General features: G+C 42.9%; 2 long non-coding RNA genes across 2 annotated transcripts in view; one reads left to right on the top strand and one right to left on the bottom strand.

Annotated features, from left to right (window-relative positions):
* The window catches only part of LOC146359554 (uncharacterized), a 118,524-nt gene that overhangs the window by 72,472 nt on the left and 20,055 nt on the right, over nt 1-25,997 (top strand). The window lies entirely within an intron of this gene.
* LOC146359555 (uncharacterized) overlaps nt 1-25,997 on the bottom strand; it is a 119,999-nt gene that overhangs the window by 89,021 nt on the left and 4,981 nt on the right. Inside the window, exon 2 of the long non-coding RNA XR_014786692.1 lies at nt 13,066-13,136. This is a non-coding gene — a long non-coding RNA (uncharacterized LOC146359555). The remainder of the gene's footprint in view (nt 1-13,065; nt 13,137-25,997) is intronic.

Below are 25,997 nucleotides of genomic sequence, written 5' to 3'. Positions count from 1 at the left end.
AGGATTGTGGCTAAGCTCAGAGGAACCACAAATTCTATGAGGGGTGTGTGTGTGTGTGTGTGACAGATGATGTCAGTGTCCTTGCTAATAAAAAGGTGCCAGTTGTGTTCCTGTTCGCCTTGGCGCCACTGCACCGCTGGTGGAGCTATTTAAACAGTACCACTGCAAGAAATGGAAGGAGGCTTAACCATCGGGTAAATTTGGCGAAATTCTTGCCATGATCAGATAATATGAGAAGACATAAAATGTGACTGAGAGGGAAGATGAGAGTAATCTTTTTTGTGAATGGTAACAATTGCCAACTTAGAATCTCCCCTAGGGTGACAATGTGTCCTCTTTTACAGAGGACAGTTCTCTGTTTGACAGTTTGATAGAGAAGTGTCCTGTCCTCTATTTTGAAGGCATGCTCTGTTTGAAGGGCTGACCAGTCCAAGCCTGGTTTAAAGATAAAGAATGGTAAGATAAGGAGGAAGAGCCAGGCCTTGAAGTTGCCCATCAGCAGCATCTGGACAGCAGGCTGAGCCGGGCACACAAGTCAGCTGGGGTGTTTCTACATTCAGCAAAACCCCTGCAAAACCCCACATTCTTTCCAGAGTGTCCTGCTTTCAGGTTTTTTTTGTGGGATTAGGAAGGGCTTCTTTGCAGGGCTGCCACATGGCTTGAACTGAGGGAGTGCCTTCCTCCCTCCCTGGCATGTCTGCAAAGGAGGTGGGGGGAGTCTTGTTTTCGTAGCTTAACTTCTGCTGTACTGTTTTCTCGCAGCTCCCAGGAAACCTCTGACTTACTTCTGAGTAGACATAAAATGTAAGATTGTGCTGTAAGTCTGCAACCCTTGGCACACTTATGTGGGAGTAAACCCCACTGAACTCCATGGGACTTACTTCTGAGTAGACATAGGATAGCCCTATAAGTCTGCAACCCTCGGCACACTTACTTGGGAATAAGCCCCACTGAACTTAATAGGGTGCTCTGAAACAACAGAGGACGTTGCTTCTGAGCTTGGTGGGGATCAGATGTGTCTCCCTTCATTGCTGGGAGGCATTTTACCCTCTTCTCCCTCCAACTGCAAATGCAGAGGCACCTCCAAATGCAGAGGCAGCAGGAGACGCAATCGGCAGGCGATTCCTGCCCTTGTGCCTGTCAAATCTGCTCGGGTCTCCTTCCCTGCAACCCTGCACCCATCCTCAGTGCCCTCGTCATCCTGACCGCGCCCCCAGCAACCGAAAACAAATGCCTGCAGCAGGCAGGCAGAGCAGTTCCTTCCGCTATGGGAGAATTTTGCGTGGAGGTCGTGGTGCTCCTGTTCCGTGGGCAGGAAAAAATACTACATTTTTTGTGTTTGCAGAAAACACAGGATAGGCTGGGGAAAATGGTGGGAGACACCCTGGAGGGTAACGGCATCATCTAAATTGCTCGCAAACTTCTGTGACGGAGCCATCTCAATAGCAGGATAAAAGCTCCATGTGATGAACCCCCTGGTCACACTCTTCCACACTAGGGTGAGATGTAGTCTATTTCCAATTAAATTATAATAGTTATTTCTAAATTTGTATCTATACATATAAATCAACATAAGCAAATTTTACACAAATCGGTATCATATTTTGTCTGCTTTTTTGGCAGTTCATACATGGCCACTGTTTTTATGGTCATCAGCATATTCAGAAAGAAAATCCTATACTATTATTCCCTCTTTATACAGGGAAATCTATGAACATAACACTTGACAAGAATTTCACAAGTTAAAAAAATTGCTTGCCCCCACTGAAGTGGTGGAAGCCAACAGTGGGAAAAGACCAAAGAAGGAGCGGAAAGAAACACAAGAGTGGGAAGGGAGAGATGCAATACATACAGCAAATGCAGTTACACATCCTTACGCTTGATTACAGTTGAGGATGGAGGTGAAGGGTTTACACCAAAGGCCTAAAGGAAAAGGTGTTTTTTGAGGAGAGATTTGAAGGAAGAGAAAGTGGTGGCACAAAATACACCTTCACTGTGTGAGCTCCAGACATAGTGGGAAGCAAAGGAGAATGCTCTGTTCCTTGATGGGAAAACAAGACACCCACACACACTTGGTACGCATACTCAGCCTGACAGAGAAGTCAGGTCACACAAAAGATTTAGTGAGCATATTAAGCTGTCTTTGTACCATATAATGGCAATCATATCATAAGCAGAGCATAACGGGGAATGTTGTTCAACAAGACAGAAACATCCTATGTGCCAGAATAGACCTGGAACCCAATCGTAATGCAAGCACAATGGTTATACTGACTTTTCCCTCCAGAAAAAATCCACATAAGAATATTTTTCAGCACTTAAAACTGGTTCGGTCCCATGTAAAAAGCAACATTGGCCTTAGAGCAATGTCAGATTTGTCCAGGTCCTTTTGGCTGATAAGCCAAGCAGAATTGTAAAGCTGAAAAACAGATGAAGTTGTAAAACAAAATAAAAAAGAGAAAAATCCAATTAGCGATAGTAGCTCTGGTCCCATAAGAAAATAGTGTGACTGATTTGGAAGTCAGATCAAAGGGCCAACTCTAAGGAAGTCTTACATTCTTTTTTCTTTTTTTAATACAGTAACATGTCAGAAAGTGGGACCATATTCAGAAGGAAACAGTTAGGCAGCCTCCAGTTAGCAATTCCACATTCATGGTGGGTTCCACAGAAATTATTCCTGACAGAACAGTACTGAGAAGTGAGAACAGTGTCAGTCTACTTGCTAAAGGCCAGTACGCCTTACACTTATGGTGGTTTCCTGTTTGATGTTCTACTCCCATCCAAATGCAAGAGCAAAAATAGAAAGTTTCATATGTCCAGTTAGAACTGTATGAATAGATCGTTCACTAGACCATAATCTTATTACATAGATTGGTGTACCAGCCAATTTTGCTATGTGGCTCTAGTTGATTTCTCTCCCATCCAGCACCAGATTCCAGTAAAGGATTACAGCAATAGCAATTTGTTTCAGATTTATTCTGTCAGATCAGCTGCTGAGAGCTTCAGAGACCACCCTAATCTGATGGAGAAAATGAAGCTGTCCGATGACAGAAGGACTGTTTATTATTTTTTAAAAGCATTTCATTGCTTGCTTGGAGAGAAAAAAAAAATTAGGGATGGTTGATAAGATTCTATTCAAACCCTCTGTAATTCCAAAAGTATCATATACAAATTCTGGAGGTCTCATGCTTAAAGTATTTCAGCCCAACTGACTAAGATAAAAAGCAATTATAAGTACTAATTGAATTTACTATGCCTGTAACAAAAGGAAATATTTGGTTTCTCTTTACCAAGTACTGAGAAACAGACTTAGCTATGGAACTCACTATGAAGTGCAAAGCAAATTACATTTTTGGGGGAATGCACAGCTTAAGTTTCGATTTCCCAGTTATGGTGTTCACTCCTCTCTTGGTCTAAAGGGAGAGGATTTGGGAAGGGGTAACTTGCAAAAGGTCAGCAGAGATAAACGGCTACTGTACAATTAATTGCAAAATCCAGAATGTATGCTGTAAGTGATATACTTTTACAAGAAAAAGACGGGGGACTGCTGAAGAAATGTAGAAAATAACTGGAAGATTGTGTGATAAATTCAAGGCCTTTTTAAGTGTGTGTGTGTGTGTGTGTGTGTGTGTGTGGAGGAATTAATGCCATATTAACAATCACAAACATGACAAAAAAAATGGCACTGCTATGAGTGCAGGGAGAAGGGAGGGGGGCTTCGAATGAATATTCAGCCCCCAGGCCTCTCAGACTCTTAAAAAGAGCCTATATAAGTTTTAATAGATAATGATACTTCACCAGATGTGAGAAGTAGACTAAGAAAGTCATGAGTATGTATGTTTATTAGTTAAGGTACAGTGGAAGACAAATCAAGAAACTAAATAGATGGCTGGGTTTTTTTCCCCTCTTTAATCTGGAACACAGTCCTGGCAGAAAAGTTAACTTTGTTTAAGAGACAAATTAAAGGATTAATTCAGCAATATTACTTTTTTGAAACATCATTTACCTTTATTGTCATACATAAACAAAGGCCACAGAGAAAGGTGTCCTCTTGCAAATCAATCTGGTTTTTGGAAGGGCATTATCACCCAAAAAAACCAACTAGACACTAGTAACTAGGTCTGTGCATGGACCCCCCCAGTCTGCCTCAGAACCCGCTTTGGGACTTCTCAGGCAGGTCTGATTTGCATTGGGCTGATTCGGGGGCCCTGATTTGCTTCAGGCTGATTCAGGGGGCCCCTGACACACTTCGGCCTCTGGAGCTGAAGCGGGATTCGGATATCCGAATACTGCTTCACTCCCCTGACGCACCGCCCAGCCCCCAGCTCCTTACTGGTCCCTTGGGTGTGCACTGCCAGCCATCTTGTTCCAGGAGAGGAGCCACCGCCACCACCATAGGGATGTCAGAGAATTCCGCCACGGATCTCGGTGAGGCCGAATGCCAGTGCATGTTTAGACAGGAAAAATTCCTACAATAACTACTTTAGTTATTTACAACCATGCTGGCTGGCTGGGGCATGCTGGGAGTTGTAGGACTTTTTTCTGTCTAAACATGCATAGGATTGCTTGCACCCTTATTTTTTGTTTTCTCACATGCAGTGCTCTAGTGGAAGGTGTAAAACAGTCCTAGAGTAGAAGTCGCCTTCAGCATGTAGAAGGATACCTTTGGATCTAACTCATTACACCTTGTCACCTAGTGGTATCATAATGGTATTATTGTATTTATACCCCATATTTCCACAAAAATTGGGTCCGAAGGCACCTTACAAATCAACATAATTTTAAACCTATGTTTCTTAACTCCGATGTGTAGCTATTAAATTACAGTTGTCTTACATCATTAAACTTTAACTAACTTTTCAGAATCTAACATCAGTGCTTAAAAGACATGATCCAACCAATGTTATTTGAGGTTCACTTGATTTCAATCAAGGGGGTGTGTTTAGCTCAGTGGTAGAACACTGAGGCTTTGCATGCAGGTCCCAGGTTCAATCGCTGGCACCTCCAGGTAGGCTAGGAAACACTCTTGCCTGAAACCCTGGAGAGCCACTCCCAGTCAGTGTCAACACTGCTGGGCTAGATGGAGCAATGGTATGCCCAGTAGCAGGTCCATGTTTTTGAGGGTCCTTGGGCTAAGACACCATCATTGCCCCCCCTCCCTCAGCAAGTCCACCTTCTCACTGCCATTCTCACTAGCTGCTATTGCTCCTCACCCTCTTTCTCATCATGGTATCTCAGGCTGGCCCACCCAAGACATTTTGCCACTTGAGGTGAAGGACATGATGGCACCCCCTCCCCAATCCGTGGACAGAAGGTTGAAACTTACTTGAACACTGGCAATGGATTAGCATCTGCCACCACACCTGAGGGACCAGGCTAATTTAGGGGGCCCAGAACAGGTTTTGTGTGGCATACACAGCTCTGTCCTCCAAGAGAAGGAAGCAGCCTGAGAGTTTATGAGAAAAGCCAGGAGGCTGCCACCACTGCCTGGGCCAGTTGACTCACTCTGTCTAATGGTAGGGCTGGTCCTGTTGCTACCACTTGCTTGCCTGACAGACAGACAGACAGACAGTGAGCAAGTAGACAGTGGCATCTATTGCTCTTCCTTTTCTCACCACCACCGTTGTCTGAGTCAGAATGAGATTCAGGTGAACAAGCAAGCTGTAATGGTGAAGAGCAGGAGCAACACCAGGTCTCTTGTCAGGGGGTCTCTTGTCAGGGAGCCTCTTGTCAGTGGGCCCCTGTTGGGATGTGGGCTATTGGCAGGTACCAGACAATGCCTACTCTTGATGCTGGCACTGGGTCTGACGCAGTGACCTGGTTTGCACGGAACGGCAGGGCACCACGGTGAATTCCCTGTGCGGCTTGCCATTTTACATTTTGAAAATTCAAGCTGAGGCAGGGGCGCACCATGGCTTGTCATTTTGTGCAAACCCAGCAAGGGTGGGTTTCTGGGGCAGTTAACAAGCCACCCAGAACCCATAGCCTGTTTTAGGGTTGCAGGTGGCTTATTAGCCACTCCAACAACCCACCCTCCCTGGGTTCACACGTAATAACAAGCTACAACACGCACCTCCCTGACCTCAGCTTGAATTTTCAGAATGGCGGTTGGCACTACAACGAGAAGCCCTGCAGGGAAATTCATCCATGGTGGCTTCTTGTTATGTGCAAACAGGCCCAGTATATGGGAGCTTCCTATCCCAAGTTTTACACAAAAGAATAAGTAAGGAAGATACCGATTTTGTTCAGGTCAGTTTAAATATTGCAATGTATTGTGTTTCTATTGTTTGTTTATTTAAAACATTTCTATTATAGCCCTTCACCAACGCAGATTCCAGATATACAAAAATATAAATAACCATTATTTAAAACCTAACATAATAAAGCACTAACATTAAACAGCCATGATAAAAGACAGCATTTTAATGCAGACTGTGAGGTTAAACAAACTAAAATGTTTAGGCAAATAAAAGTAACTTAGCCTGGCATCAAAAAGATCATAAAATAAGGCAGACGTTTATTCATTCATTCATTCATTCATTCATTCCATTTCTATACACACAATAGCCAAAGCTCTCTGGGTGGTTTACAAAGATTAAAACCCTTAAAATATATGTAATAATGTAATATATAACCTGTTAAATAAATTCCAACCAAAGGTGGAATTCCAAAGGTGGGGCATCACCACCAAAAAGGCCCTTTCCAGGCATAGTTTTTCCAATCAGGCACAGTCATACAACCATATGTTCTACTTTGGTGGCCTTTTAGCTTTCAGCTCCTGACTGAGATACATAAGGATTCAAGATTTATGAAATGGTTTGTGAAATACAGCTGTGCACTGGCTGGCATGCATCCACCATGCTTCAAATTTTGTTGGCCTATGGTCAAAACATGTGTTGGGTCACACATAGAAATGGGATCTATGTGGCTCTCCACAGTAAGGCAACTACAGAATGTCACCTCACACAAGAAAAACAGTCACATGAATCCCATCCATAAAACGTAAGGTCAAGGCCTTCAGATATGTTGGTCCAATACTAGGTGCTTCAGGTAGTATCCAGTGGTGACACAGCGCCAGCGCTAATGACATTCATTGTGCTAACATAAACTAATACTAGCGCAGCATCATTAGCGCTTATTAGTGCAAACAGACAAAGCAGAGATTTACCACAAATCACCACTTTTCCCCTGGCTTGTTCTAAAGCTGCTAACCATAGTTTCCTGGTTAGGATGAAATGGGAAACTGTGGTTAATTGGAGACATTTGCACTGCATTCAGGGAATGGAGGAGGAGGAAGCAGCTGCATCCACAGGCACAAGGCTCATTCCTATCTTAGCTTATTGAGTCAAGATATGATCATCTGAATGTGTTTGAGAATCTGGCAGTTCCCACCATGCCAAGCCACAAAGCCATGTGATCATGGATGCACATCTCTTTCTCAGAGGTAAAATGCTTTATAAAATTCAGCAAGACATATGGATGAAAAATTGCGAGAGGGAGAGAGAGAGAGAGAGAACTCTGCTGCATGAAACCCGAACAAAATATGCTTTTTAAAAATTAGAAGAGGACCGTATTATTGTAAACATAAAGAAAACTGTAACCCCTTTATACACAGGTTTCCTTACAGGCATTTATTTTACTCATACGAACAATTACATTGGACAGTACAGATGACAGTTTGAATAATATAAAGAAGGCAATGGGTAACTTTAAAGCCAAACAAAAAATAAATTATATTTGTTGCACTTGGGTTGAAAGCCAAATTTTGGATTAAGGTTCCATTTATTGGTGATTCTGGGAAAAGGTTTCAGTATAATCCCCAGTTAATGAAACCTTTGCTAGTGAATTTCCTTTGTCAACACTGCATTTAATGTGAAAAGTACTTATACCTGCTGGATCATCAAAACCTGCAAAGTTAATAGACTCAACTGGAATGTAAAAAACAGGGAGGATTTTCATAAAACTTTAATAAAAGCTTTTGGCCTTAATGCTGTGAGGCGATTCCTTTCAAAACAATTCTGTTCTTACCATTCTCCAGTTTCCAAATTCTTTCCTGCCCTGAAAAACTGACAGACAGCTATGCTTATATATATGAAAAAGTATTTCTTGGAAATGCTGCTCACATTAAAAAACAACCACCAGGAATTGTAAAATCTCTACAAACCTAGCAAAGTGAGCTCTAAGCAGGAGATCTATTTAGTATTTTGCAACAGTTTGAGCCAGATCACAGGAAACCAGTCAAAATTTTGCACAGGGAAAACATCAGTCTTAGACATTGCTGGCAAAAGCTGACTTTATGAAGATAACTTTTTGTGTAATCCTATGCATGACTGCTCAGAAGTCCCATTAAGTTTAATGGGCCTTACTCATGGGTAACTATGTATAGGATCGCAGCCTCAGTAGTTTAAAAGGCAAAATTCTTGCAAGAAATTGTATACAGAGACTGGTGGAATCATGAAAGAAAAGAGATCTAATCTACCATAAATCCAAAAATTCTATCCCATTCTGCCACAAAAGTAGACACAGGTGCAGATTGCTTCTAATGGTGTATGAAAGTTTACATTTGAGGTATTTTAAGCAAATCCATTAATTAATCTGCAAATCATGTTTTTCTTACACATTTTTTGTTTGTTTGCAAAAAAAAATATGAATTATATTCATCGGGTGGGGTGGGAGGACATGCTACAATACTCTCTTTTAGAACATAATGTGCAGATATATCCTGTCACTGGCTCAAAGTGCCTTTGCTTTATGTATATCCAATGCACATTAAGTGTTTCCAATATATATACTTTATAAACTCTTATTACTTTTACTTAAGTAATATCAGATCGATCTCAGGGGAAAAACAACTCATACGGTTAGACCCTGAGAACTGCAAGTAGAAGGAAGTTCGCAGAATGGAATTTCCCTTCCCTTCCTGCCCAATGAAGCCTCCTGCAACCCCCTCCCCGTGAAAAGCCACTGCTGAGAGTCGGGTAAACCCACACAACAGGGACTGAGGAATCATGGCAATTTGGACAGAGACAACTAGCCCAAATGGAGCTAGTTCTGGCCAGTTCCTCCTTCCCTTAGCAGCCCACCACACCCTGTTCCACTCCATTCCAGAGTGTTGCCCAACCCTCAGGAGTGGCTTTTGAGAGACCCTGGGGGCTGCTGTGGGGAAGAAGAGGCAAGAAAATCCCTTTCTGCAGGCTTCCATCTAGTCTCAGTTCCCAGGAACCAACCCATTAAGATCTAGCTCAGGAACTGAAGAGCCAAACTACATATTATACATTGCAGCCATATCTAATATTACCCAGTGGCCCTATCTGCATTACAAAGTGCCCACAAGAGATGGTGGTTTGTTTGTAGCAGAGAAAGGGAGAATCCACCCCTGCTCCTTCCTCCAATTATGGGGTTCCAAACCTCATGTTTTCAAGGTGAACAGAGATACAAAACACTGGTGGTAGGAGACAAGCAGCGTGGAGAGGGGTGAGTTGTAGGGGTGAAATGGCTTGCAGAGAAAAGGTTGAACATTCCATGCCCCCCCTTTTCTGGCATAAAAACCCTTTGCAATGGGCAAAGGACTGTTGGATCAGCCTTGTATTTGGCTGCGCTGTGTTGTCTAGTTTGGCTTAGACGACGTAGTGGTGTTTTGGGAATTCCACCTCATTGTTAATCCCTGGAGAGGATCTGAACTCTCCCATTTTCCTCTCTTGGTTCAGCTGCAGTCCTATGCACACTTATAGGTGTACCCACTTGATTACACATGTGTTTGCCCATTCAGTTGTAAAGCAGGCATGGAAGAGGTAACTTTTTACACTAAACAGATTACGTGAGCTGGACTGGAGAAAAACATCTTAAAGCAGCAGAGCGTTTGGAAGGTAAGTTGGAAAAGGGCATATTTCTCTCCCTCATGCTCTTTTTAGTGTTAAAAGTTAATTCCCAGCATCACTCCCATTTTATAGCTGAACTAGCAATTGTGTATTTAATTAAACATGTGCATGTCTGGCTTGGCGTGCCTGAGTCCCATTGAACAAATGAGTAGACAAGCATAGGATCGCCCCGTTGGTCTCATGGCGAAAGGACATGGAACACTTGGACGTGGAATGGTCACCATGAACTATGAATGCACCTTCAGGTGGTAAGATTGGTATTTATTGCACTTTCCAGTAGGTGGTGAATAATTTCACCTTCTTCATGTGGAAGCATATTCAAGAAGATCACCTTGAGATTGATCAGATGTTACTTCCTTAACCTGGTAAAGGAAGTGATTCATGGCTTGTACGCATCCACTGCCCGTTCTCCCTGACCTCCTGCTCCATGAAAAGAAAGTAACATCTGACCTGGTAAAAAACTGCATACATCTCTCTTGTTCTGTAAATTGTTTCAGCACATGATACAGGCTGGAAGAATAGCTTACAAGTTCTATTAAAAATAAATAAATCTGTGATTCAGATTTCCTTTAACCTGCTATCCATCCCTGGATTCGGACAGCTTGGAGCTCAAGCCTCCAAGATCCTGTTTATGCTAGTTAATTGTAACTACAGGCTCCAGGTTCCACATCCACCCATTCCCAGAGCTCTAGCTACAGCCCAAACACACAATCAAGAGGTCTCAATCTACTCCCCCCCCCAAAGCATAAAGCATCAAAACTAAACTTTAAAAAGTTTGCAGGGTAATAGCTAAAGGTTGGAAAACTGCAGAATGTCTAACGTTTTAGTACATGGAGCTGTAGCAAACAGCCATGGCAGAAAAATTGACGTATCAACTGAAATTAGCTAAGGGCAAGGTCAAAATATATGATTTTTATAAAATATGACATGATTGTATTGTATATATAAAAACAGGGGCATATATAGCAATATTTGTGGAAGACTTTCCTAAGATTATGGAAAAGAGACTAAATATAATTTGTTATTATGAAGAACCACGAAGAAAAGCTCCAAGCAGCCAATGGATTCCACCTATATTTTTTGTCTGTAAAGTAAAGGGGGTGGGGTGGGATGTTAAATGTACTACCCGCTGTCAACAACTAGTTTTAAATTTAATGTGTGTGTTTGTCATGGTTTATTTGTCAGGTTTTGATTGCAAGCAGCACTACTCTATTTTGAAAATATCACAGTTTGGGGTCTCTTTCTGATATATGTGGATATGCTTTATTAGTCATGTTTATCATATTTATCATGTCTATTCCTAGCAACATTCCCTTCTTGCCACTGAAGAGAGAGATCCATTCCCCATCTGCAGCCATCTCTGCCTGACTGCCTATTCTAGTTTCCAACACTGAAGTACACTAAGAACCAGAACGAGAGGAGGGATACGGAGATGAAAGTGTGGGTGTATGCAGATAGGGGATGAATCAATTATTCGCAACCTTCACTGAATTCTATAGGACAAAATAAATGAACAGATATCCAGGGCACAGTTGGGAGAAGAAATAAACCTGCTTTTTGCCTAAGACTCTGGGATCACCAGGACCAGATTTAGTCCGCACAACTCAATGGTGTTCCCAGGGAATTGCGCTAATACTTAACAGGGTCACAATCAGTGGAGGCTGGTGGCTCCAATTTCAGTGGTGCTGTGAATCCATTCTGAGTTTTAGTCAGAACCAGCCAGAACTCTAAAGGAGCTATCCAAGGTGCTGAGCCCTGTCCCCAAACTAGGTTCCGCACCTTGGATAGCTCTTTTATAGTTCTGACTGAAACCCAGAAAAGATGCACAGCCCCACCAAAATTGGAGACACCAGCTTCCACTGGTCACAATCTAGCCGAGATCTGTTCCAACCACTCACCTGCCAGCCTCTTCCAGCAGTCTGGCCCAGGTTACAGCCACTTGATCAAAGGCATGGGCAAAAAAAAGATACCCCAGGTAGCCTCACTATGATGAATTCCACAGGTTGAATGTAGAGTTACATTCATCGCTATGCTCTTGCCTATATAACACTTCAGGCCTCAGCACAGGTCATAATGGTATCAAGGACCTCATGCTGACTTTTTAATCCCCTTGGGGATTATAAAATGCTATTCTTTCACATGCTTTAGTTTTTAAATATGACCAGCTTTTGGGAGAGTAAATGGCTGCATTTTTTTTTTTTTAATATCAATCATTTTGCCATTTTTAAAGGACAAGCGTCAGTGATAAATATAACTACCTGCAGTATGAGGGGCTGATCTCATATGTGATACCTAAGAAGGTTAGATGTGTTCACTAATAAGTGCTGAGGGAATAGGCTTTGTAAAAAGGAACCTAATTTGTCAAAAGTGAGAAAGTAAACCACCTTCTTTTCAATGAAGAAAAGAAAAAGAATGGCTGAACCCCTTTCTTCCAATATGTAACTAGTCTGTCATCACCCGACTTAAATCTTAGAAGTCAGAATGGTCTGCTATGTGTTGGGAGATTTTATGAACTAAGTTAAAAAAAAAAAAAAAGGTTGTGCAGCTATTTGAAATGCTGAAACTTTGAGAAAATCTCTTCTGTGAATCAGAGAACTTTGTATTTTGAGGACTTCTTTCTAATTTTAATTAGAACCACCAATTAAAGATGCTGGAAAATTTCATTTAGTCCACATTTTTAAGCAAACCAACCTAATTCACACTTCCCAGACCAATGCATGGCTTATCCTTCAGATTGCACACTTCTCCAAATTGTGCAATGCAGCTCAAAAATGCATACAAAATGTGTGTTTTGGGGGGAAATGCTTGTTTTAGGGGAAACTGCATGCAACTTAAATTCAATTTTCAGTATGGCTAATTTTTTTGCAGAAAAGAAGATTGACTCGATTTGTGATTGAACACATACAAAATGGACACGGTCCACCAATCACTACCCTCCCCATAAAAAAAAAGAAAAAGATTGTTTGGTATCAAAATTATCATAGTACATTCTATCACACCAGCAGGGTTAGCAATCCCTCTGTCCATTTGGACCTTGGAGAAATGCAAATACTCCTGCAGGAGTATTTCAGCACATACAACTTCTACCACTGCTCCATTACGTGTGTGCGTGCGTGTGTGCGCGTATAGAGAGAGCCACCTGCCATACTTGCAGGCCCCTTGAGAGAAATGATTTACTTGTACTTACCCCAAGTACAAGTCAGCTCCCTCTGCCCAACCTCTATGCCACAACTGGCCGCCTTTCCCATGCTTCAGGTTCTATAGAGAAAGGGAAAACAATAGTTGCTCTTTTCTATTGGACTGCCATTAGACAGGGCATCAAAAACAGGCATTATCCAGTAAGACAGGTGTGGGTAACTTCAGTGGGTCCCAGGCCTATTTTCTATGCCCTGGACCTCCTTGGGGGTTGCACTCCTCCTGTTGCTTAACTAAAACATGGCAGTGCCAGCAAAAGAACTTGCATTTTGCCACTGAACTTTACTGTCAAACTGTAACAGAGACTGAAAAGGGACAAATTTAGCTTGTTTTCAAGCCACATTTGTCCCTTTTGCAGTCTCCCTTGACGTTTGCCACCAAAATTTGGTGGCAAACAGATGTTTTTTGCTGCCACACCTCTGAATTTCAGTGGTGGCACACTAGAGGCCAGGGGGTTAGTAGACACAGACATACCCCTGGAGTAACAGGTACCTGGAGAGCTATGGACATGATGGTAGGCACATACATGAATCCACCTACACTTTCATGAAAACATATGGTGGACATCAGCTTATTAGAACCTTTCATTTGCAGTCTCAGTTTCTTGAGAACTGGCCTTTAGGGACCAGATCAGATAGCTGCTGCATTCCACTTTCTGCCTCGCCTCACATTCTGTGTCTTTTGTCTTGGAATAATCATTGAAATCATTGGAAATTGGATACATGAATATAAAGTTTATATTGTAAACTAGTGCCCAGGAAATAATGTTGTGTGAAAGCACCAAGAATCCTTTTACAGTTTACTATATAAAAAACATACCAGAAAATATGAGTGTGAGTTTCCCCTGCCCCAGCCCCACAATTCCTTATATATCAGGAGCTTGTCCTACAAAAATTAAATGCAAAGTAAAATCTTAGCTCAGTTAGGAGACCTTCAAAATACCACCTCATGAATCCATGGCTTGGCTGTAGTCATTTCACACTGTGTGGCTGCCAAGGTCACAAGAGCAGTGAAGTATCACAACATATCACAAAATTCCATGCCCAGTTGGCACCTATTTACCAGAGGAAGGCCCAGATACGAAGTAATAAAAACAATGGATGGAAAAGATTTATTAGGTTATTGTGTTCTCTACCATGCCAGTTTATGATTTCTTCCCACTGTGCTATATTCTCTATTACTGACTAGTTTCAAATGCTTCTACAGGACTCATACCATAAGCCAGGACTAAGCAAGGCTAAAAGTGGATAAATTTATATACTAATCACACTATCATTTAAATTAATTTGTATTTTATTGTAAACTAGCGAATGGACCTGGCTTTGCAATGGTTGGAATAGCCCTTGCTTTAATACAGTGAAGCCTTCAAGCAGAGTTGTGCAGCTGTCAGAGCTGGACACATTGCACCCACCCCATCTGAGTGAAGCCACAGCCTCTGCCATGGTGCACCCCTATGGTCCCCTGAGGGGACTATATATTTATTGCTTTTCTGGGGGAGGGGGCTGCCCCACAGCAGGGGAGTGTAGCAGCTGTATCACTCTGTCCCTAGACCACTCCTCCCTGGTTTCAAACTGTATTGACTGTAAAGCTGTACACTGGTTAGGGAAGTCTGCTAGCTTGTGACTAAGGGTGGTACTTTAGGCTTCAAACCATGGACACATTTAAATCAATTTAAATTAATCAGTGCATTGTAAAAAACAAAACAAAACACCAGACACCTCTAGGTCCCTTTAGTAAGCATGCCAAGTTTCAGGCATCTAGGTTTCATGGTCTTGTAGCCATGGCACCGACAGACACTCTATTTTATTTATTATTATAGAAGAATAAGGTCCCTCATCAAGCATCAGATTGGCTTTGATTTGAGATGATACTTTAAAGAGTTGCGGGGGGGTTATGGAAAATGAAGGCAAAAAACTCTTCTCAGCTGAAAAAGAAGACTGCAAGACTGTGAGGAGAGCCAGTGTGACATAGTAGCTAGAGTGTCGGACTGGGACTCAAGTCCCTACTCAGCCATGAAGCCCACTGGCTGACTTTGGACCAGTCACTGACTCTCAGCCTAACCTACCTCACAGGGCTGTTGTGAGGATAAAATGAAGAGGAGGGGGAGGATTATGTAAACTGCCTTGGGTTCCTTTCAGGAAAAAGGCAGGATATAAATATAATAAAGAAATAAGTTTTTTAATTTTTGTGAACCGCCCAGAGAGCTTCGGCTATTGGGCGGTATAGAAATGAAAGAAATGAAATAAAATAAAAATAAATGAGTTCAGCTTTAAATTTTCATTGGGCTCAGCATGCACAATATAATATGGGGGCTGCCTTCCGATTGGGACTCTCAGCATTATCCTGCTAAGATGGGTGCCAGACAAGCAGGAACAGCCTGGATGGGGGGGGTTTAGATTGTTGTCGGGGTTTTGCTTTTGGAACACAACCTCTCCCTACCGCAGTTTTTGCTGCCAGTAAACCTTAGGCAAAGCCAAAATATTTAGCCATTAGCCCTGCTGGCATGAAGGGCACAGAGTACAATATTATAGCTCCCTGATCTACTTGCGCTGTGTTCCTTATTTTCCCATCTCAAAACTTTGCTTCTGGGAAAGTGGGCAGGGACAAAGTGGCAGGCAGCTGCTGGCAGGCTGCACAAGCATCAGGATGGAGGGGGCTCTGAGAAAGTTTGGTCTTCGTCGGTGTGTGTATGTTTCCTCCTTTGTTTGCATAGCCAAGAAAATGAGGGTGTGGTGTTTACGGTAAGTGTTCTGTGTACTTAAGAGTGTCTTACTTATGTGTGTTCGAGAGCCGTGGCCTATATGTTTCATGCATCTGACTCTCTGTCCGGGTTCAGACAATCACCGGGGGGGGAAAGAAACCATTGTGGTTTCTCCCCCTGCCCCTGCTGTGCATGCGCCCATTGTTTACATAATGGCATCTGTAACTGCTATGGGTGCCATATAGATAGACAGACAGACAGACAGACAGACAGACAGACATTTTCTTTCATTTTTATACCACCCAATAGCCAAAGCTGGAGAAAGAGAGAGAGAGAGATTGGTGTAAAGCGGCACAACAGAAAAGCCACAAGGAGGCTCTGGATTAGGGATGTACGAATCCCTTATCTGGCTCCACACAGGGGCATCCGTGGTGGGGGGAAGGCGCTCCATCCCTCCCCCCGGAATCCTGCCCAGCTGGCTCCGCTCCACGGCCAAGCCGCGGAGCCGCCGGCCAGCTCCAGCCGCCCGCAGCCGGACATCCAGACGCTGGGCAGCCCTGCAGGGACGCAAATGGTGGCTGTCGTAGCCGCTGCCATTTGCGTCCCTGTATTGAGCCGTGATAGGCTATGTAAATATTTACGTAGCCTATCACGGCAGGGGGAAAAACCCCAGTGTACGCAAATGGCGGTAGCCGCCACCATTTGCGTATGCTGGGTTTTTTTCCCCCCTGCCATGATAGGCTACGTAAATACTTACGTAGCCTATCACAGCAGGGGGGGGGGGGACCCAGCATACGCAAATGGCGGTAGCCGCCGCCATTTGCGTATGCTGGGTTCCCCCCCCCCCCCGCCGTGATAGGCTACGTAAATACTTGCGTAGCCTATCACGGCTCAATACAGGGACACAAATGGCATCCCTGCGTTAGCCGTGATAGGCTACGTAACTATTTACGTAGCCTATCACGGTGAGGAGGAGGAGGAAGCGAATGGCGGCCGCAGGACGGCCGCCATTCGCAAAGCAGCATGGACAGGAGCAGGTAAGTGCTCCGTTTCGCGTGCCTTTCGTGGGGTGGGGGTGGCGGGGACTTCGTCCCGCGCGCCTTTCATGGGGTGGGGGCAGCGGGGACTTCGTTCTGCGATGGATTTCGGGGGGCCGAATGCACTGGCATTCGGCCTCACCGAGATCCGTCGTGGAATTCTCTGACATCCCTACTCTGGATCCTCTGTGGATGCCGTCAGTCTTAAGGTAAATTGTATAAGAAAGATAGAAAGACTAACATCAGAGTACATACAAAAATGTATGCAACCCTGCCAACTGGTTGACACAGGTCACAGATTAGTTCATACCCTATATGGCTCTAAAATCATAAAGCTGCTTCAAGGAAAACAAAATCAGACAGATCAAATATTCAAACAGATATTTTATCACAAATCTGCAGAGCAAGATAACTTGCAACATGTATTAAACAATAGTACAATGCCAGTTTCTTCAGTACCTCTCCAAGATGGTAAACTGCACACAAACGATAGATAGATAGATAGATAGATAGAGTGTGTGTATACTGTGTGTGTGTATATTGTGTGTATATATATATATATATATACACACACACACACACACATACAGTATATACATACACACACCAAATTCAGGGGACAGCAGGGGCGGGGGAGGGGCTGATGTTGCCCATCCCCGTTGTATGTGATAAACAGTCAAACAGACATCCATTAAGTTCCCAGTTGCTCCTCTTGTCTCTGTAGTGCAAAAGGGTTGCATGACCAGACATTTTGGATTATGCTCCTAAGTGGTACAAGCTTTCCTTACTTGTGAATGAATATAATTGTTATAATTATAAAAGACTATTGCTTTTATAAGGTGCAGGGGACATGGTTTGGCTAAAACTGGGGGAGTCAGGGAGTCAGAGATTTAATGAAAGGTGCCCTCACTCTCACCCTCCCCATAATTCGAGCACTGGGAGAGGTGATCCAGAGGTCTGTTTTTTTAAAGCCAGTGGCAAAAGGTCTAAACATGCCCCCCCCACACACACACAATTGTTCCTTTGCTCAAAATGCTCCCTTCAGAAGCTGCTTTTGTTTTTGTTTTTGTTTAATTTTCATCCATTTGTATATAACATAGTTGTATCGCAGTGAATGTGAGGCATGAAAGGTGTGGATTCCAGCAGGCCGTGAGCTAAGGAGGAAAAGATTGGGTCTAAGGTCTTAGAGCAATTACAGTGTCTGAGAGGAATACCAAAGACCAAATGTTTAACAACATGTCCTGGACAGTTGGTGAGCTTGTGATAAGAGACAGCAGAAAGAGCAATGCCTGGGAAAGATCATGCTGACACAGCATCAAAGGAGGGTGCTTCTTGTTGCAAAGGCATTTTCTGCTGAGCCCTGTTGTACTGTAAAAATGATATAAGGGAAGGAGAAAGTCAAAACATTGGAGAACCCCAACCATTGGAGTGGTGTGTGCACCTCGGTCCCCAGCCTCCAGAGTTGAATCTCACTGTTTGGGAGTTGGCTGCCCATTGTAGTGAGTCACATGAACGATTAGAGCTTTCCATACTTAACTATAATTGTAACAATTAAAGAATATTAGCACAAAGGCAATTTGGTGCGGTTGCGCTGTTTATATCCTCCTTCTCTAAAAGGTCCCAAATGTCAGGTCTGATCAGCCTGGCACAAGGGTAAATGTTGTTATCATCGTTAGCCTCTCAAAGCTCCTTATCAGAAAACTGTAGACAAGATCCACACCTGGATTCTCCAGTGAAATTCTCCATTGGATTTCTTAATCTATGTTACTACCTTTCCTTCAGAAACAGGCTCATCATGACAGGCAAACATTCCACAGGTGCACCATTTCTCAACATGGAGATTCAGTGATGGAGAGAGCTGCACCTGTCACATTTCTGTCTGTCATGCAGCTGTTAAAGGCCCACACTAGAGTCTAGAGCAGAAAAAGAAGAAAACAAGGTAAGCCTATTAGTCAGTCGTCAACAACCATGTTCCAGGCCTGACAGCAAGTAAGTCAGTTGGCTGCTAAAATCAAAAGAAGGAAAAGATCACACGATGCAGCACAAGGTGGAGAGGATCAGAAAGAAAGTCGAGCCAGTGTTGAAGGAAAGCATGCGGGTGAGAAAGAGAAGAAAAAAACAGCTACCGCCTGGTTTTCTTCCCAACATCAGCAGTGTACCACTGCATATAGTCAGTACCTCTAGCTACAACCAATCAAGAAAGCCAAGTACAGCAGTCACGCTGTGGAACGTGGCAGGAATGTCCTTGGCAAAATTCTGCTGAAGCGGAGAGAAATCTAAAATATCCTCAATAGATTGAGACTATTCTGGGCTAGTGGCCTTTCATTTATCAAGGTGCTGGGGTGGGGGTGGGGAAACAATGCCCCCTGGAAGCTTCCATCTGAAACAAATTCCTCTAAAACCTCTCCAACCAGTTTTGTGCCATGTTCTTTTATTAGTACAGCGACCTGGTAGAGGATTTTTGCATCTGCCAAGCCACTGGAGGGAGAGAAAAAGTGTCAGTAAAATGTATTTAGGTTCTAACAATGGAAAAAGGAGCGCCAACGGCAACAGAGCCTGATGACAATGACAGTCAGACTGTGGAAATGAAAGAAAAGCAATAAATAAATCTGTGGGTGCTCCCAGACTGGGTGGTCCCTGTGCGACCAATGAAACAACACTTTGCAACTATTCCATCTTTTCACCCTTAACGGATTTTCTGTGGCAAGAAAAAAGATGGAAGTGGTGGCGGGGAAATGGGGGTTACATGGAAGACAACGTCAGCTGGACACACACACCCCAACAAAATTCCATGAAAGAGGCAGGATGATGCCACAATAAAAGCCTCACCAGGAAGCACCTTTTCAATTGCCCAAACAGCATCAACCATGACAGAATGCCCGCAGACTCTGCACATCATGAGAAACGAGAGTCCTCCATGTTCTTCTCGGGTGAATGGATGGCTAACTTAGGCCACAAAAACAAACAGCAAAATGATTCTAGCACAAACTTCAGTTTTACCATTTCCTAGTTTTACATTTTGCTCAGTGAATCTGCTACAAGACAGTAGGCCGGTGGATTAACTAGAAAGTTTCTCTTTTAGATGGCAAAGTTGAAACCAATAAATAGAATTCCCCAAGTGCTCAGGGTGTAGTTACTTGTGCCTACTGGCATTTTAATTTGAAGGCAGGTGTAGGTGGTGGGGTTGCTAAGTTCACACCTGCAACTGTAAGAGTTCCATAGCAAGCACTGCAGCAGGTACAACTTTTCTTATCAATGAGCAGAATTCAAAGGGGTGCTTATGCCCCCACCAGCTCCTTTCCACTCCACTGCTCCCCTTCCGCAAGTGGTGGGTCCTGACAATTCCGCTGTGCAAGTGGGACCCACTGCTTACACAAGGGAGATTTAGCACATCCTAGGGGAAGCCTCAGAACGAGTGGAAACTCTCATTTCTGGAAGGAGGCCAGGCATAAGTTTCTGCCTTATGTGAGCTCTGCTAACCTGCCTCCTTTGGGAAACAAGTGTTGACCTGCTGGGCAAGCGAGGCAGAGAGACCGCTTCAAAGATGAGGACTGCTACAATGGCTGTAGAAGTAGTACAAGCAGCTGATGACACCAGAAACCCCCTCTCTCCGTACTGAAGAACCCTATTCTCCATCCCTATTCCCTATACTGAAAAGGCCACATAGCAGCTTTTCCTAGGCACTGAATCAGCAATGGCCATCATTGTCTGAACACAGGAGTCAATGCTGGTTCATCGTGCCTTCCAGGGCACTATGATTAATCAAACTCTCATCTATATTCCACCTTTAAGGATATAAAGCCTTCCAAGGCAGTTTAGAAGTAAAAACCTAAAATACAGTAATAAAAATACAGTAGCAAAACACACAAAGCTAAACAGGATCCTTCCCACTGGGCACTTAGTAGTAGATGGCCCTGTAGGAGAAGGGAATGTTCAGCTGCTTTCATTAATGTTAAAGCACATGCAGGCTTAGAACAGGGATCGGCAACACGTGACCTGTAGTCCACGTGGGCGTCTTCAGCCCCTTCAAATTAAGTAGTATATTTCTAAGAGGAAAAATTATTCCCATAGTACTACAGAGCACCCCAAAGGTCAAATTTAGCATCCATAGCTGCTACAGAGTCTTTTAAGGGTCAAATTTAGTTTGTAAAAAAGCTACATTTGACCTTTTTGATGCTCCATAGTGCTACAGATGCCATTTCGTACACACACACACACACACAAATAAATTTTCAGGTCTCCAACAAACTGCAGCCATGGGGAAGGGGGGTGTCTGGGGGCAAAAATGGCCCCTGGACCTCCCAAACGTTCCCACCCTTGGATTAGAGGAAAGGTCTTTATTCAGTTCTAGGTGTGCTCTCACAAGCCTGCCCATGCAAGCTGCAGTGAGGGAAAGCCCTCTTCCAGACCTCCTGTCTCCGCACTTCCTGTCCCCTTACTAGATCCTGAGTTCCTCCATTTCATTCCATTGCTCATGATACGCAGCAGGGTCTGGCCTCTGACTGCCTAGCTCCAGATCCTCTGCTATAGTGCTGTTGCAGCAAATTATAAATTGATCTATTAGTGATCCGTACCAAGTAATAACTACTGTTGTAAGTTTGTGAAGGAGTTACTTGTTACTTTATAAACTTGGTTTAAGTTTCTTTAAAGTTCCAGTGTGGCAATTGAAACATGGCTAAGTGACCTATTTAGTGCTATATTGAATAGGGTCTGTGCTGAATCACCTTCCATGTTTACAGCTGAAGAAAAACCAAATTACCCACACGTTATTATTTTAGTATAAATGAACAGGAAGGCTTGACCAAAATTGATGACCCAAACTAGGTGTCACCCCCTCTGACTGTATAGTATACAGTACTGTATTCTAAACGCCAATTTATTAGCTTGTCAGAGACTTCAGTTATATTCATCAACTGGAGCTTTACATTAAGCATTCCCCACTTAATTGGAACCATGCAGACACATTTTGGTCCACATCCATATTCCTGTTAAAGTAAAAAGGGCACTTTGTTACCAGTTCAGCGTATTTTATGGTTAAATTATATTTTGCTAGCAATTACAATTAAATAGTAAATTCACAGTTAACAGCAAACCATGTAATCGGGTGGGAATAATTCTACTTCTAAGAGCATCCTGCAGTGTGAACTAACAACTCCACCTTAATGATGAAATAAACCCTCCAGAAGCTGAACAATCCCAGAATTTGTAGGTACAGCAGAGGCGGGGCAAAGCTTAGGAAGCTTTTTTAACCTTCTCACCTGCTAGTTTGAGTGCCCTTTGGAGTTGCACACCAAAGTATCACCATCAACCCAGTCAGAGCAAAGGAAGAACAGGAGAGCTTAGTTAAGTGGCACAAATGACAACTGCATAATTTGAGTTGGATCCATTAAACAATTTCTTGTAAATAAGAAATCTGAAATAAAATTTGAACTACAAGATTATTTTGCAAAAAGTCAGTTTTAAATTTGAATTTGAAATTTTTCATTGTAAGGTTCATATTGTTCAAATTTCTTCCTTAATCCAGTGTGCAGAATAAGGGTGTGTGCAGTGTTCAAAATTGTATGCACTAGCTGGGGTGTGCACACATCCCCAGTCATATACTTGACACAATCAGTTTTGACAGTATTCGTTGCAGCGAGTATTGAATACAGGCTTCCAGAACTCTTCTTCCTTTTGCCTCTCCTTTCCCTAGTAAGTTTTCCTGCATACTTCTGCATTTGCTGGAATAGTCTGTGCAACAATATTCAAATTGTAATTACAAAACATATTTGTTAGCAGGATATCCATATTAGAAAATATGACTCAAATACTTCAGTCATCATGATTTGGAATTTAAGAAATCTAAGAACTTGAATGCTGTTGAGTATTTTTCAGCTGCGTTGTGGTGACATTCAATAGGAACATGACAAATGTTACAGGGGTGTCACAAGATTAGCTAATGCTGGTTAGTTACGCTCTGACAGATTTCATCTACCTTGTTGGCAAAAACATGGTGGATAAGGGTAGAGTTTTCTTTTCTTTGAAAGAGTGTTTACAGTAACGGTGCTTATTTTGCAATCTATGTGGTTTAATCCATCCTGCCAAGGGCAAAGAGACTGGTGGTTTTAATTCAGTGATTGCAACAACATTCCAGTTTAAGTGTATCTGACTTAACTTTTCCCTGTGATCTTTTTGTTTTGCTTTTCTCTTACACATACTAGATTTCCCCTTTCTCTTCTCCCATCTTTCTTAGGGCTAAAGTAGACAATATGTTAAACGCATGTATGTCTTGTTTCTAACAGTTGTGGAGGGCTACCCAATCTGCATTAGGAGTACAGACCCCAGCGATTTATCCCTTATTCCGCACCAGGTGAAAATAGTTTGTTTATTTATTTATTTGTGATACTTCTTTACCGCTTAATATAATAAAATTCCTAAGCAGAATTACTCCCTACCAAGCTTCTATTCACCCTGGAAGGGAAGCTACCAATGAATGCCTCTCTTCCAGGGTTAACACATACACACCCACTCTCTGGGCACAGCACTGTCCCTACCCTGATTGGGCCTCCTGCACCTGCTGTTAACATTTTTATAAACTCTAAAAAAAACTCCAAATGACATGTTTAATATTGCTGTAATTTTTTTTATTTTTCTATTTAATAGATTTATATACTGCTGACCATATTTTAAAATATCTCTAAGCGGTTTACAAGAAAAATAATACATTAAGGGAGCAATCCTATGGCCTCCAGACAGTGGCTAGACAGCCATAGGATATGCTGTTTTCCTGGAAAACTGACGTCCCCCCATGTCTGCGCTGCCTCTGAGGCAGCGTGGAGTAGTCCTGTCCTCTGCGCTCGGAAGAGGAGCGTGGAGCGGCTGAAAAGGGTCTGGGCTGGGGGCGTTTGGGGGCAGGGAGAGTGGATCTGCCTGTACGACACATCCTATGTGTCATACAGCAGCCTCCTCTCCCGCTCAGCCCCCCCCCCACCTGCAGCTAGACAGCCGAAAATGGGCAGGCGAGGTGTGGAGGGGACAATCCCTGTGCTTCTCCTGCCTTGCTTTGGATAGGCAGTCGCCTCCGAGTTTGGAGGCGGCCACCTATCTGGATAGGATTGCGCCCTAAAATGCATTATGATATACATTAACATAAAATTAAGGTACACAAGAACTGCTAAACGTTCTACATAAAACATGAATAAAAACATTAAAACCGATTAAGCATTAAAACAACACTACACCTTCCCCTGCACTGGCTAATTGATTGATTGATTAAACGTTTATTTATTTATTTAGGGCAACTATATCCCACCTTTTTTCCATCATGGAGCTCAAGGTGGTATACATGGTGTTCTTCAGCAGTCCCTCATCCAGACACTGACCAGACCTATCCCTGTTTAGCTTCTGCAACAGTGCTGCATCATGTGTCCTCAGAAATACCCTGTGACTGTGTCCCACCTTTCCTCAAAGCAGCTTAAAGCGGCATGCACGGCTCGCTCTCTGCCCCCGCCCAGTTTGATCCTTGTGACGAGCCTGTGTGGTATGTTAGGTTGAAGGAAACCGACTAGCTCTAGGTCACACCTGAAAGGAGATTTGAACCTCTCCAGTCCCAGTCTCATACTCCAACCCAGCTTTCACCAACCTGGTTCCACCTGCAGAAGTGTTGGACTGCACCTCCCATCATTCCCAATGGGCATTGTGATTGGGAATGATGGAACCTGCAGTCCCACACACCTGCAGGGCACCAGATTGAGGAAGGCTGCTCTAACCACTATCCCACACTGGTTCTAAATTTCATAAGATTTAATTATGAATGTACTGATTAAACTTGCAACCCTGATGAAAACATATGCTGGGGAAATGGGCAGTGGAGGCCCTTAGCTAAACACCTAAGCTGTTTTTAAGTGTGCATCTAATAATGGAAACTGTGACTGTACCATTCACAGATCAGTTTAATGGTACATGTGAATGGTACGAGGGAAGCACCATGGCAGACCACATGCTTTGCATGCAGGTCCCAGGTTCAATTGCTGGCATCTCCAGGTAAGGCTGGAAATATTTCTGCCTGAAACCCTGGAGAGCCGCTGCCAGTGAGTGTTAACAATACTGGGCTAGATGGACCATGGTCTGATTCAGTATAAAGCAGCTTCCTATGTTCCTAAACAAAGTCAGGGAGCTCAAATTGGCTCTAGCCAATGTGTAATGTGTGCCTTGTTTAATGTGTGAAAAGGCCCTTGGGGTCAGATATCTTGACAACTCCTCCCTATGCAAAGGGAACTGCTTACATAAAGATTTCATCAAGCCGATCTGCCAACTTTTATTATTCTAAGAAATCACACAGTATAAATGTGCAATGGATCCTGAGTCAAATGAGGCTTTTACGTCACAGGACTAGACTCTGTCATGAACATCCACAAGACTGAAGCTACAAATGCATTTGAAGACTGAAAAGAGTCGCTCTGTTAAGCAGAAAAATACTGTTTTCTTTAAAACACCCGTATCCAGTCAAGCTTCATCTGTAAAGCTGAATCTGCATTTTAAAATTCGCTGTCAAATCCAATCTGCTCTTTAAACAATTCTGGTTAACAAATGTTTTCTTCTGTATATTTTTAATAGAACATTATCTTTGTTGTCTATTATAGCAAATAAGGTATAACCAAACAGCGCATTAAAAACTGTAACTCCATCTGGGGTTTGTTGACATTGATAACCCACTCAGGTTTCTCCTGCAATTCACGGCATCATTAGAGTAGCTTAGTAGAATTCAATACGCATTTAGATGTATACAAGCATGGTGTTTCATGTGGCTGCCGGCACTGAGGTGAGTTTTATAACATAATTTAGAAACCTTAGGCACAGCTCTAAAAGTTTAAAATAAGGCTTATATTTTTTCACTATGCATGCAATTTTAATATGAATTTTTAGCTTTGACAATGACAGTATACATGTTATGTGTATTTATATGGGGCTAGATCCAGCTAAAGTTAAACACTTTGAAGTCCTATGTGTTTAAGCAGGAAAGAGCTAAGAAGGTGCTTAACTTTCTCCTTGAAATTAATGGGCCCTCAAAGTACTCAACTTTGGCTGGATCATACCCACAGCTGATGAAATATTTGAACATGTAAATGCAAGGTTGTGACGGCTTGTCAAAGAGTAGAACTGTGCACACAGAGAAAATGGGGAGGAAGAAAGATCAGAAGGATGCAC

This window comes from Heloderma suspectum, chromosome 1 (assembly GCF_057233095.1).
Source record: "Heloderma suspectum isolate Gila_16-S chromosome 1, 16-S_ref, whole genome shotgun sequence".
Classification (NCBI taxonomy): domain Eukaryota; kingdom Metazoa; phylum Chordata; class Lepidosauria; order Squamata; family Helodermatidae; genus Heloderma; species Heloderma suspectum.
The sequence above is the reverse complement of the archived record's forward strand: the minus strand, read 5'-3'. Positions and strand labels throughout refer to the sequence as shown.